The 10,828-nt window shown below is 45.7% G+C and overlaps 1 long non-coding RNA gene across 1 annotated transcript; it reads right to left on the bottom strand.

Moving 5' to 3' along the window:
- Nucleotides 1-223: 223 nt before the first annotated feature.
- LOC124012969 lies at nucleotides 224-2,825 on the bottom strand. Its single transcript, XR_006834799.1, has 3 exons — nucleotides 2,710-2,825; nucleotides 455-602; nucleotides 224-238 (listed from the first exon to the last, which is right to left on the bottom strand). It is a non-coding gene; the product is annotated as an uncharacterized LOC124012969 (long non-coding RNA).
- Between the last annotated feature and the right edge of the window lie 8,003 nt (nucleotides 2,826-10,828).

The following is a 10,828-nucleotide window of genomic DNA, read 5'->3' as shown; positions in this document are numbered from 1 at the left end:
ACTACAAAAACAAAATCCTACAACACCGATTTGAAACAAAAATCCAGGTTAATTCGTACACTCACCACATCCTTCTTCTTCTTGGCTTTTTGTTTCCCTCTGTCTCTGGCTCATCTGTTGAAGACTTCCTCTTGTTGGAGTCAGGATTCTCCACCACGGTCTTCTGTGCTTCCAAGAAAAAGCCGAGATCAGCTCTGGACAATCCAGGTTATCCTCTGGCTCCCAAGTGTTATCCGCCCTGAAAGGAAAGATACAGAAGTCAGTGGCTATTTCTTCTCCTGCGTATTTCTAAAGACTATCAGCATACTGTTGAGTAAAACATGGCTCTAGAAATGCAGCAAATTAAAGACATTTCATTTCACAAGAGGTATATCTAACTAAATGTCAGTCTTCAAAATTAAATTCAAATGCAGACTTCAACTAGCTAGGTTCTCCAGAATAAGTGTGCACTCACTCTGTAAATCCCTTCCACTTGAGGAAGAATTCCACCTTCCGTTGACAATGCGTTGGTCCATCACCTTCTCCACAACATACTCCTCTGGCGGCTCTGCCTCCAATACTTCCTTCTTCCCTTTGCCATTCTGCTTTTTACCCATGTTTGGCTGCGAAACAAGAGGGGAGAGGTTTTCATCTTTTTAAAGAGACGAATTTGGGTTTTAATAACATGACAATGCTTACACAGACTAGCAATACAATATTAATATCAGATTGTTTTTCAAGTGATACTTTGACACCCAATGTGCCATTCCCTTAGGGGTTGACATCCTCCTGAGGAGGATGAGCTGGTCAATCAGCAGTCTACTTGCATACATATTTTTTGGCCCAGTATACAACCACACCATAGAGATCACAAGCTTGTAGTCCTAAAAAAAAACAGCAGTAAGTTAGCATTTCCTACCCCTAGTTCATTGGTCATTCCTATGGGGAAATGGATGAGTTTTTGGTCTATACCCCCAAATATGTTTTTATTTAACCAGGCATGTCAGTTAAGAACAAATTATTACTTACAATGACTGCCTACATGTGGACTGAGCGTCGGAAAAGACGTGAAAATGTGTACAGTCTTAATAAAATCATTTCAGCCACCATATAGGGCAGATCCAGCGCCCACTATAGGCTGCCTAGGCTGTATGGAGCTTGCGTTTTGCTCTTCATCAATCATGCCTATCCTCACACAGACAATGCTAACAAAATAACTTTTATAGCTAAATAAAACGGGAGCATAGGTTGTAATTTTAATTTCTGTAACAACGCTGGGCCAATTGTGCGCCCTATGGGACTCCCGATCACAGCTGGTTGTGATACAGCCGGGATCGAACCCAGGTCTGTAGTGACGCCTATCGAAGTAGTATATTGTATATTGTTTTGCTCCAGGCTGCAAACACCTCTTCAGTGGGAAGGTGCTTGTTTTATTGGTAACCAAACGATGTCTTGGAAACTTTGGTCCGTCTTATAATGTAAGCTAAGCCTGTTAGGTCGAAGCCAAAAGGTTTACACCCCAGGGTGGTTTTATTTTCCATATCAGGTAATATGATATGTATAGTGTTACCATCCTTCTGTAATTATGCTTAACTCTGCTAGCTAGCTGTCTATGATGAACATGTTTATTTGCTGATAGGTGTTTGTTGCCAAGCAACAGATTATGCTCACATGCTAAAAGTGGAGGGGAATCGCTTATGGAAATCGACTAGGCAGATCTAGCGCCCTCTATAGTCTAGGATTGATGTGCATTACCGGTAATACACTCGCATCCCCGGTGAACTGGCTCGTGCATAAAGAACCATCCATTCAAGCTGCAAGGCATTATTTCCCTCCTTAACCATTAAAAAGGCGAGCCGTCGGGGGGAAAAAAAGACCTGAAAATGTGTACAGTCTGAAATTATTTTCAGCCACCATATAGGCAGATCCAGCGCCCACTATAGGCTGCACGGAACTCGTGCGTTTTGCTCTTCATCAATCATGCCTATCCTCACACAGACAATGCTAACAAAATAACTTTTTAGCTAAATAAAACGGGCGCATAGGTTGTCATTTTATTTTCTGTATCGTTACTGTTAGCTATATTGGCTTCTAAACTTAACGTTAGATTCTGTAGATGTAACTAAATGTTTTAGTTACTGATTTCGCTAGGCCCTCGTTTCCCCATCTGTGAACCTATTTTTTCCAGGCCTAGGGGCTGGTCCAATGCTTGCATTTATTGTACATACAAGCGAAGTAGTTCCTCAAAACTAACTACTCAATTGAACACAACTAAACTGTGTGTTACCGTTAGTTAACTATACATTGTGTTAGTTTGCGAGCAAACTAGAATTTGCCATCTTAGTTAGCAAACTTCACGGCTTAGCTAGCTACCAGATATTAAAGGTTGGCACAATGGCCGGCTAAATTGTGATTGCAAGGCCCAAAAGCTGCAAATTGAAAGTATCCCATTAGCACTTGTTATTTGATTAGGCAGTGAGAAGCAGATATTCCTTTGATTAAAAGGGCAGCGAGCTGACTATCAAGCGAAGTTATAGTTAGGCGTGCTAGTTAACTAGCTAGCGCAATGATATCCCTTTGTCAGCGTAGCTTTGGTAACATTAGCTAGTAAAGCTGTAACGTTAGTAAATAAATTGGCTACCGTGGCTAGACACAAATATGCATAACATCAATTATCAGTCTACACTACACCTTGCATAATAATTCGAAGTTGGATCTTGAGGGACTCACCTTGCAAATCAATAAAAAGCTGATGTAGAATGAACGACGGAGAAAGCGAGCAAGCAACTTCGTTCTCTTCTCACCCGCGTGTGGTGCAGAATGTTGCTGCTGCGCGAGCGCCAAAACCTCTGCCTTTTTCTACGGGTGCCGCTAGGTAACTGTTAACTTACTTCGTACTCTGGATGTTTCCAAAGAAATCGTTGAATCCAGACCCAAACAAGGGACTTTAAATACACATTCTGTAAGATTTCCAGTAATGAGAATTAATGGCATAGGCTTAGCTACTACCCACTTAGCCGTTGAAGAAATATACGAAGTGGTGAAATGATCAGAATTCAGAATAAACTTTATTCGCCAAGTAGGCTACATTTGCACATACTCAGAATTTTCCTTTGTGGTAATATGGTGCTGCTAGTGATAGACAACATTTAGATACAGAAGACAGACAAAATAGTTTGCATACATTATGCAAAAATTGGTAGAGTGAGCATAGAACTATAATAGAATGAGCAGTTGATATACAAATATACAGTTGATATAGGGTGCATTTTGAAAAAGTGGGCCATTATATCAACTGGGGACAGTTTAATCCTGAAACGTTTATTTCATTGTCTGACAAGCACATATCGAAACTATTGTTACTAATGCCGCATTCAAATACAACTGGGAACTCGGAAATACGAGGTCAAATCATGACCTCTGTGATCTTCAGGTCTGATAATCAAAGCTCTAAAAAATAGTCCCATTTTCCGCGTTGAAATTTCGAGTTGGATGACTGTTCAAATCGATTTTTTTCCCAATAGGAGCTCGTTTCCCCCCCACGAGTACCCAGTTGTTTTGAACGCAGCATAAGCCCTTGCAGAGAAACCACATGATCAAAATAATTTAATTGGTGTGACATCATAGAGGGGGGAAGAGCAAGCTTCAAACAGGGAGCTCACACCGCCAGGCACTGTGCAAAATTGTGATGTAAAATGTGTGCTTCTATGTTCTGGTTCATCAAAATGCCAATATTATGTTACAATTTTGTAATTCAGTCAGTTGTTCCGCTTTACCAACCATAGCTAGCTAAAGTAGGACAGCATGGAGTAACAAGTGGGACAATCTTATAGGCTTTTCCAATGGAGGAAAGATATCCAGTTTACATTAGGGACCCTGTACTTAGGGAGGGCTCGGGTTCTTGTAATGCTGTTATTTTGCTCATTTTTGGCACCAAGTAGAACTACAGCAGGTTGAATTCAGGAAAAGTGAGAAACGTTTTGCATTTCCGTCTTCTGTAACCACTTATGTAAAGTTTGTCGGTCCTGTTGTTTTTTTATAAAGAGCACCTATCAACGCATGTGAAGCTTGGTTATGTACAATATGCTGTAAGAGCTTTCGTCTCCAAACCACTGCAGTGTAAACATTTTTAGGGATCTGGCCATGTTTCAAGTGTGTGCAAACAGAGTATACTGAAGAATGGTGTATAGTAAAAGGATGATGTGTTGCAATTGTGGTGGGGATCATGATCCCGAATTCCGGGAGTGCCCTGTGAGGGTGAAGGGGATGGAGGTGTCAAAAGTTAGAGGCCAATCGATACTCCTATGCAGAGGTAATTAAAATAGTTGAGAAACAGTGGAGGCTCCTCAGTGGAGGAAGGGGAGGACCATCCTACCCTGTGATAATAAAAAATAAAATTGTGAAACTTACATTTTCTTTTAGCCTTTTAGATAAAACTATACTAAATATATTAACATCACCAAATAATTGAATGTTTTGAAATGTTTTTGAAATGTGTTTTGAAATTAACGTCTACAGAAGCCTCAACAGCACTCTGTAGGGTAGCACAATGTTGTAGCCGGAGGACAGCTAGTTTCATCCTCCTCTGGGCACATTGACTTCAATACAAAACCTAGAAGGCTCATGGTTCTCACCCCCTTCCATAGACATTACTGCATGATTGTAGCAGGTTTACTAACGCGTTTGTTCTAGTACCTACACTACCGTTCAAAAGTTTGGGGTCACTAGGAAATGTCCTTGTTTTTGAAAGAAAAACCATTTTTTTGTCCATTGAAATAACAACAAACTGATCAGAAAGACAGTGTAGACATTGTTAATGTTGTAAATTACTATTGTAGCTGGAAACACATGTTTTGTTAGCTATTCCAAGTTTATCAATTTTAAAAGGCTAATTGATCATTAGAAAACCCTTTCGCAATTATGTTAGCACAGCTGAAAACAGTTGTTCTAATTAAAGAAGCAATACAACTGGCCTTCTTTAGACTAGTTGAGTATCTGGAGCATTAGCATTGGTGGGGTTGATTGGGGCGGCAGGGTAGCCTAGTGGTTAGCGTTGGACTAGTAACCGGAAGGTTGCAAGTTCAAACCCCCGAGCTGACAAGGTACAAATCTGTTGTTCTGCCCATGAACAGGCAGTTAACCCTCATTGAAAATAAGAATTTGTTCTTAACTGACTTTCCTTGTTAAATAAAGGTAAAATTCAAATTAAATAAAATTACAGCCTCAAAATGGCCAGAAACAAAGAACTTTCTTCTGAAACTCGTCAGTCTATTCTTGTTCTGAGAAATGAAGACTATTCCATGCGAGAAATTGCCAAGAAACAGAAGATCTCATATAACGCTGTGTACTACTCCTTCACAGAGCAGCGCAAACTGTCCCTAACCAGAATATAAAGAGGAGTGGGAGGCCTCGGTGCACAACTGAGCAAGAGGACAAGTACATTAGAGTGTCTAATTTGAGAAACAGACACCTCACAAGTCCTCTACTGGCAGCTTAATCCGCAAAACACCAGTCTCAACATCAACAGTGAAGATGCTGGCCTTCTAGGCAGAGTTGGAAAAAAGACATAAGACAAAGATTAAGATGGGCAAAAGAACACAGACACTGAACAAGTGTTATGGACAGACGAGTCTCAGTTTAAGGTGTTTGGATCACAAAGAATAACATTCGGGGTGAAATGTCTTCAGATTACCTCAACAAATTGACAACTAGAATGAAAGGTCTGCAAAGCTGTAATTGCTGCAAATGGAGGATTATTTGACGAGAGCAAAGATTGAAGGACACAATTATTATTTCAATTAAAAATCATTATTTATAACCTTGTCAAGGTCTTGACTATATTTTCTATTCATTTTGCAACTAATTTCATGTATGTTTTCATGGAAAACAAGGACATTTCTAAGTGACCCCACACTTTTGAACAGTAGTGTATGTTGACTATGATGTTACTAATGTCAATGGCTAATATGGTGACAACAATGTCAGCTGTGTGTAGAGGTTAGCAGTACTGATATGAAGGTTTGGCTGGGAAAGGTTTTTTTGCTTGGCCACAGAGAACTCATGTGTTGTGCACTGAAGTCCATAAGCGAAGGAAAAAGGTGAGAAAAGGACAGCGCATAGATGCGACAAGTAATAATACAACAAGCAAAATGTTCATGCTGTTGTTTGTATGTGGCTGCTATGAAAGTGAACCGTGTTTGCATGCGATCAGGGGTATATTAATTCCACGGATTCTGTTGAAAAACATTTCTTAAACAAAAGCAAGCTGATCGAAACGGGGATAAACATACCTGAATTTGTCCAAAAGAAACTCTCGTTTGCAACTGTTGGACTAATGAATACACCCTAGATCAGCTAGATGCAGGCAAGTGTGTTCATGGCGGTATTGAATGTGTCAAATTCTCTCGACCTGTGCACCTACGCGGTACATTTTCATTCATAGGCTAGGTTGTAGCAACCCCAGCTGAGTGAATGGAATATAAATGACAGTCATCCAATATGCTGTAAAAAATAAGGCCATGTTCATAATTGTTGTTATCTTAAACGTCACCGACTGCCTCTGGTATCAAGAATGGTCCACCACCTAAAGGACATCCAGCCAACTTGACACACCTTGTAGAGTCCATGCCCCGACGAATTGAGGCTGTTCTGAGGGCAAAAGGACGGGGTGCAATTCAATATTAGGGAAGGTGTTCCTAATGTTTGGTTTACTCAGTATAACTAAATGCTGAGAGATGATCAGAGAGCAAATGCAGGATAGTGCAATGATTTTTTTGTACAGTTCAAATGTCTTGATGTGGTGTGCAGCAGAGAGTGCATGGTCCTTTTGTCTCTATTGGCTAGATGGCTGCTAGGTGAGGGCCACAGCACAGGGAAAGAAACTGTTCAGTTGGTGGATGGTTTTGGCTATGATTTACCTGAACCGCATGCCACAGGAGAGTTTTTGTATAAGGGAGTGATTGGGGTAGGGTTTGGCGATAACTTTTCTGCACACTTCCTTGCTCTGGAGTCATGCAGGACCTCTGTGGATGGCAGATGGCAGCCGATGTCCCTCCCTGCAGACGGGACATGTAACGCTCAAAGAGAGAATGGGTGTGGAGTCAGGCGCAGAGAGCAGAGGATTCTGGAAAAACACGCTTTAATGTTCAACTGAAAATGTACAATGGGTAACGCCGAACACAGGCGCAATACACTCCACCCAAGTACACACTGGTATCTCACCGGACAGCGGAAAACCCACAATAATAAAGAACACCTCTTTACATAACAGTAACAAGCCCTCACAAACACAGGCGGGCTAACCGAACTTAAATAACCCCAACCCAAAACCCCAACAAGGAACAGGTGAAACTAATTAGACAAAACCAAACGAAAAGGGGAAAAAAAGGGATCGGTGGCAGCTAGTAGATCGGCAACGACGACCGCTGAGCGCCACCCGAACGGGAAGGTGATCCACCTTCGGTGATATTCGTATGTAGGCGATGGAACTCCCTCAGCATAGATGGATCCAATATGTCCCCACTGGGACCCAGCACCTCTCCTCCAGCCCGTACCGCTCCCAGTCAACAAGGTATTGCAGGCCCCTCACACGGCGTCACGAGTCCAGAATGGCCCGTAATCGTGTACGCCGGGGACCCCGAAGTCCAGAGGGGGGCGGAGGTACCTCCGGAACCTCACCTTCCAGCAGGGGACCAGCTACCACCGGCCTGAGGAGAGACACATGAAACGAGGGGTTAATATGATAATACGAAGGAAGTAGTAATCGATAATACACCTAGTTTATTCTCCTCATGACTTTGAATGGCCCCACACACCGCGGGCCCAGCGTCCGGCAGGGCAGGCAAAGGGGCAGGTTTCGGGTCGAGAGCCAGACCCTCACTGCGGTGACGGTCAGCGCTCCTCTTCTGCTGTCCACTCGCCTGACGTAGTGATTCCTGGACGGCCCTCCAGGTCTCCTTAGGGCGCTGCACCCACTCCTCCACCGCAGGAGCCTCGGTCTGGCTCTGATGCCATGGTGCCAGGACCGGCTGGTACCCCAACACGCACTGAAATGGTGACATGTTGGTAGAAGAGTGGCGTAGTGAGTTCTGGGCCATTTCAGCCCAGGGGACGTATCTCGCCCACTCCCCCGGCCGTTCCTGGCAATACGACTGCAGAAACCTACCCACCTCCTGGTTCACTCTCTCCACCTGCCCATTACTCTCCGGGTGATACCCCGAGGTCAGGCTGACCGAGACCCCCAGATGTTCCATAAACGCCTTCCACACTCGGGATGTGAACTGGGGACCCCGATCAGAAACGATGTCCTCGGGCACCCCGTAGTGCCAGGAGACGTGGGTGAACAGAGCCTCCGCAGTCTGTAGGGCCGTAGGGAGACCGGGAAATGGGATAAGACGGCAGGACTTAGAGAACCGATCCACAATGGCCAGGATCGTCGTGTTTCCCTGAGACGGGGGAAGATCAGTGAGAAAGTCCACCGATAGATGGGACCACAGACATTGTGGAACGGGGAGGGGTTGTAACTTCGTGGCAAGAGCCTTGCTTTGGGTGCACACCGAACAGGAGGAGACATAGAATCCCACATCCTTGACTAAGGTGGACCACCAGTACTTTCCCAGACCCCGCACTGTCCTCGAAATCCCTGGGTGACCCGACGAGGGTAGACTATGAGCCCACCAAAGAATGATGGGAGTAGGATCGATGGACCGCTCCTCGGTGTTGTAGAGACGGGACAGCGTGTCGGCCTTAGTGTTTAAGGAACCTGGTCTCTACGAGATCATGAATCTAAATCTGGTGAAATACATGGCCCACCTTGCCTGACGAGGATTCAGTCTCCTAGCTGCTCGGATATACTCCAGTTTATGGTGGTCAGTCCAGATGAGGAAAGGGTGCTTAGCCCCTCGAGCCAGTGTCTCCACACGTTCAGGGCCTTAACCACAGCCAACAACTCCCTGTCCCCCACATCATAGTTTTGCTCCGCCGGCCCGGAGCTTCTTCGAAAAAAAAGCACAGGGGCGGAGCTTCGGTGGTGTACCCGAGTGTTGTGAGAGCACGGCTCCAACCCAAGCCTCGGATGCGTCCACCTCCACTATGAACGCCAAAGAGGGGTCCGGATGCACCAACACTGGCGCGTCGGTGAACAGAGCCTTCAAACGACGGAAAGCTCCGTCCGCCTCTGCCGACCACTGCAAACACACAATCCCCCCCTTCAGCAGTGAGGTAATGGGATCCGCCACCTGACCAAAACCATGGATAAACCTCTGGTAGTAATTGGCAAACCTTAAGGACCGCTGCACCTTCTTTACCGTGGTCGTAGTCGGCCAATTACGCACGGCCTCACATTTCTCCACCTTCACGTACAGGTCATGCTCCAGCAGTCGCCCAAGAACCTTGCGCACCAGAGACACATGCGTGTGTGGTGGAGTAGATCAAGATATCGTCAATATACACCACCACACCCAGTCCGTGCAGGTCCCTGAGAATCTCGTCAACGAAGGATTGAAAGATGGCTGGAGCATTGTTTAACCGGTACGGCATGACAAGGTACTCATAATGGCCAGATGTGGTACTAAACGCGGTTTTCCACTCATCTCCCTCCCAAATACGCACCAGATTATACGCGCTCCAGAGGTCCAGTTTAGTGAAGAACCGCACCTTGTGAAATGATTCCACCACCGTAGCGATGAGAGGTAGTGGGTAACTAAAACCCACCATGATGGAATTGAGACTCGATAATCAATGCACGGATGCAAACCACCCTCCTTTATCTTCACAAAAAAGAAACTTGAGGAGACGGGTGACATGGAGGGCCGAATGTACCACTGTCCCAGAGCTTCCGTTGACATATGTCTCCATATGTCACTCCTGGGCAGTGCAGCGTTTACCTGGAGGTTTATCACACAATCCCCCTGTTGATGGGGTGGTAATTGGGTCGCCTTCTTTTTACTGAAGGCGATAGCCAAATTGGCATACTCAGCGGGAATGCACACGGTGGAAACCTGGTCTGGACTCTCCACCGTCCTTGCACCGATGGAAACTCCTACACACCTGCCTGAACACTCATCAGACCACCCCTGGAGAGCTCCCCGTCTCCACGGAATCCTAAGACTGTGAATAGCCAGCCAGGGCATCTCTAGCACCCAGGAAACGCAGGTGAATCGATAAGGAACAGACTAATCCGCTCCTTATGATCCCCCCGCGTAATCATCTCCAGAGGAACCGTGGCCTCCTGACCAGCCTTGACCCTAACGGTCAACTATCTAAGGAGTGCACGGGGAAGGGGGGATGTCTACCTGTACTAACGGAATCGTCTACCTCTGGGCGAGTCCGTGATTTATAAAGTTCCCAGCTGCGCCTGAATCGACAAGCGCCTTATGCTGGAGAGAAGGAGAAAACTTAAGGAAACAAATTAATAAAAACATGTGACCAACAGGAAGCTCTGGGTGAGTGTGGTGCTGACTCACCTGGGGTGACCCGAGGAGTGTTCTGCCTGCCCTCTCGACTCCCAGATGGACTTCTTCAGCAACGACCGGAAGTGTGCCCTCTCCGGCCACAGCTGGTACAGTAGGAGCTTCCTCCTCCGGTCTCCCTAGATGCAGCCCCCCCTGGCTCCATTGGTATGGGAGCGGGAGGGCCAGGAGTTGGGACAGGACCCTTTCAGAACGTCCGCGAGCAGCCAGATCGACATGTCTATGAGCTCGTCCAGGCTGAGCGTAGTGTCCCGACAATCCAGCTCCCTGCGGACGTCCCTCTCAGGCTACACCTGTAAGGGTCTACAGGGCCCTGTCGTTCCACCCTGCTCCAGCGGCCAAGGTCCGGAACTCCAGCGCGAAGTCCTGCGCGCTCCTCG

The sequence above is a fragment of the Oncorhynchus gorbuscha genome, linkage group LG24 (assembly GCF_021184085.1).
Source record: "Oncorhynchus gorbuscha isolate QuinsamMale2020 ecotype Even-year linkage group LG24, OgorEven_v1.0, whole genome shotgun sequence".
NCBI lineage: Eukaryota > Metazoa > Chordata > Actinopteri > Salmoniformes > Salmonidae > Oncorhynchus > Oncorhynchus gorbuscha.
This window is presented reverse-complemented; position numbering and strand designations above follow the sequence as displayed.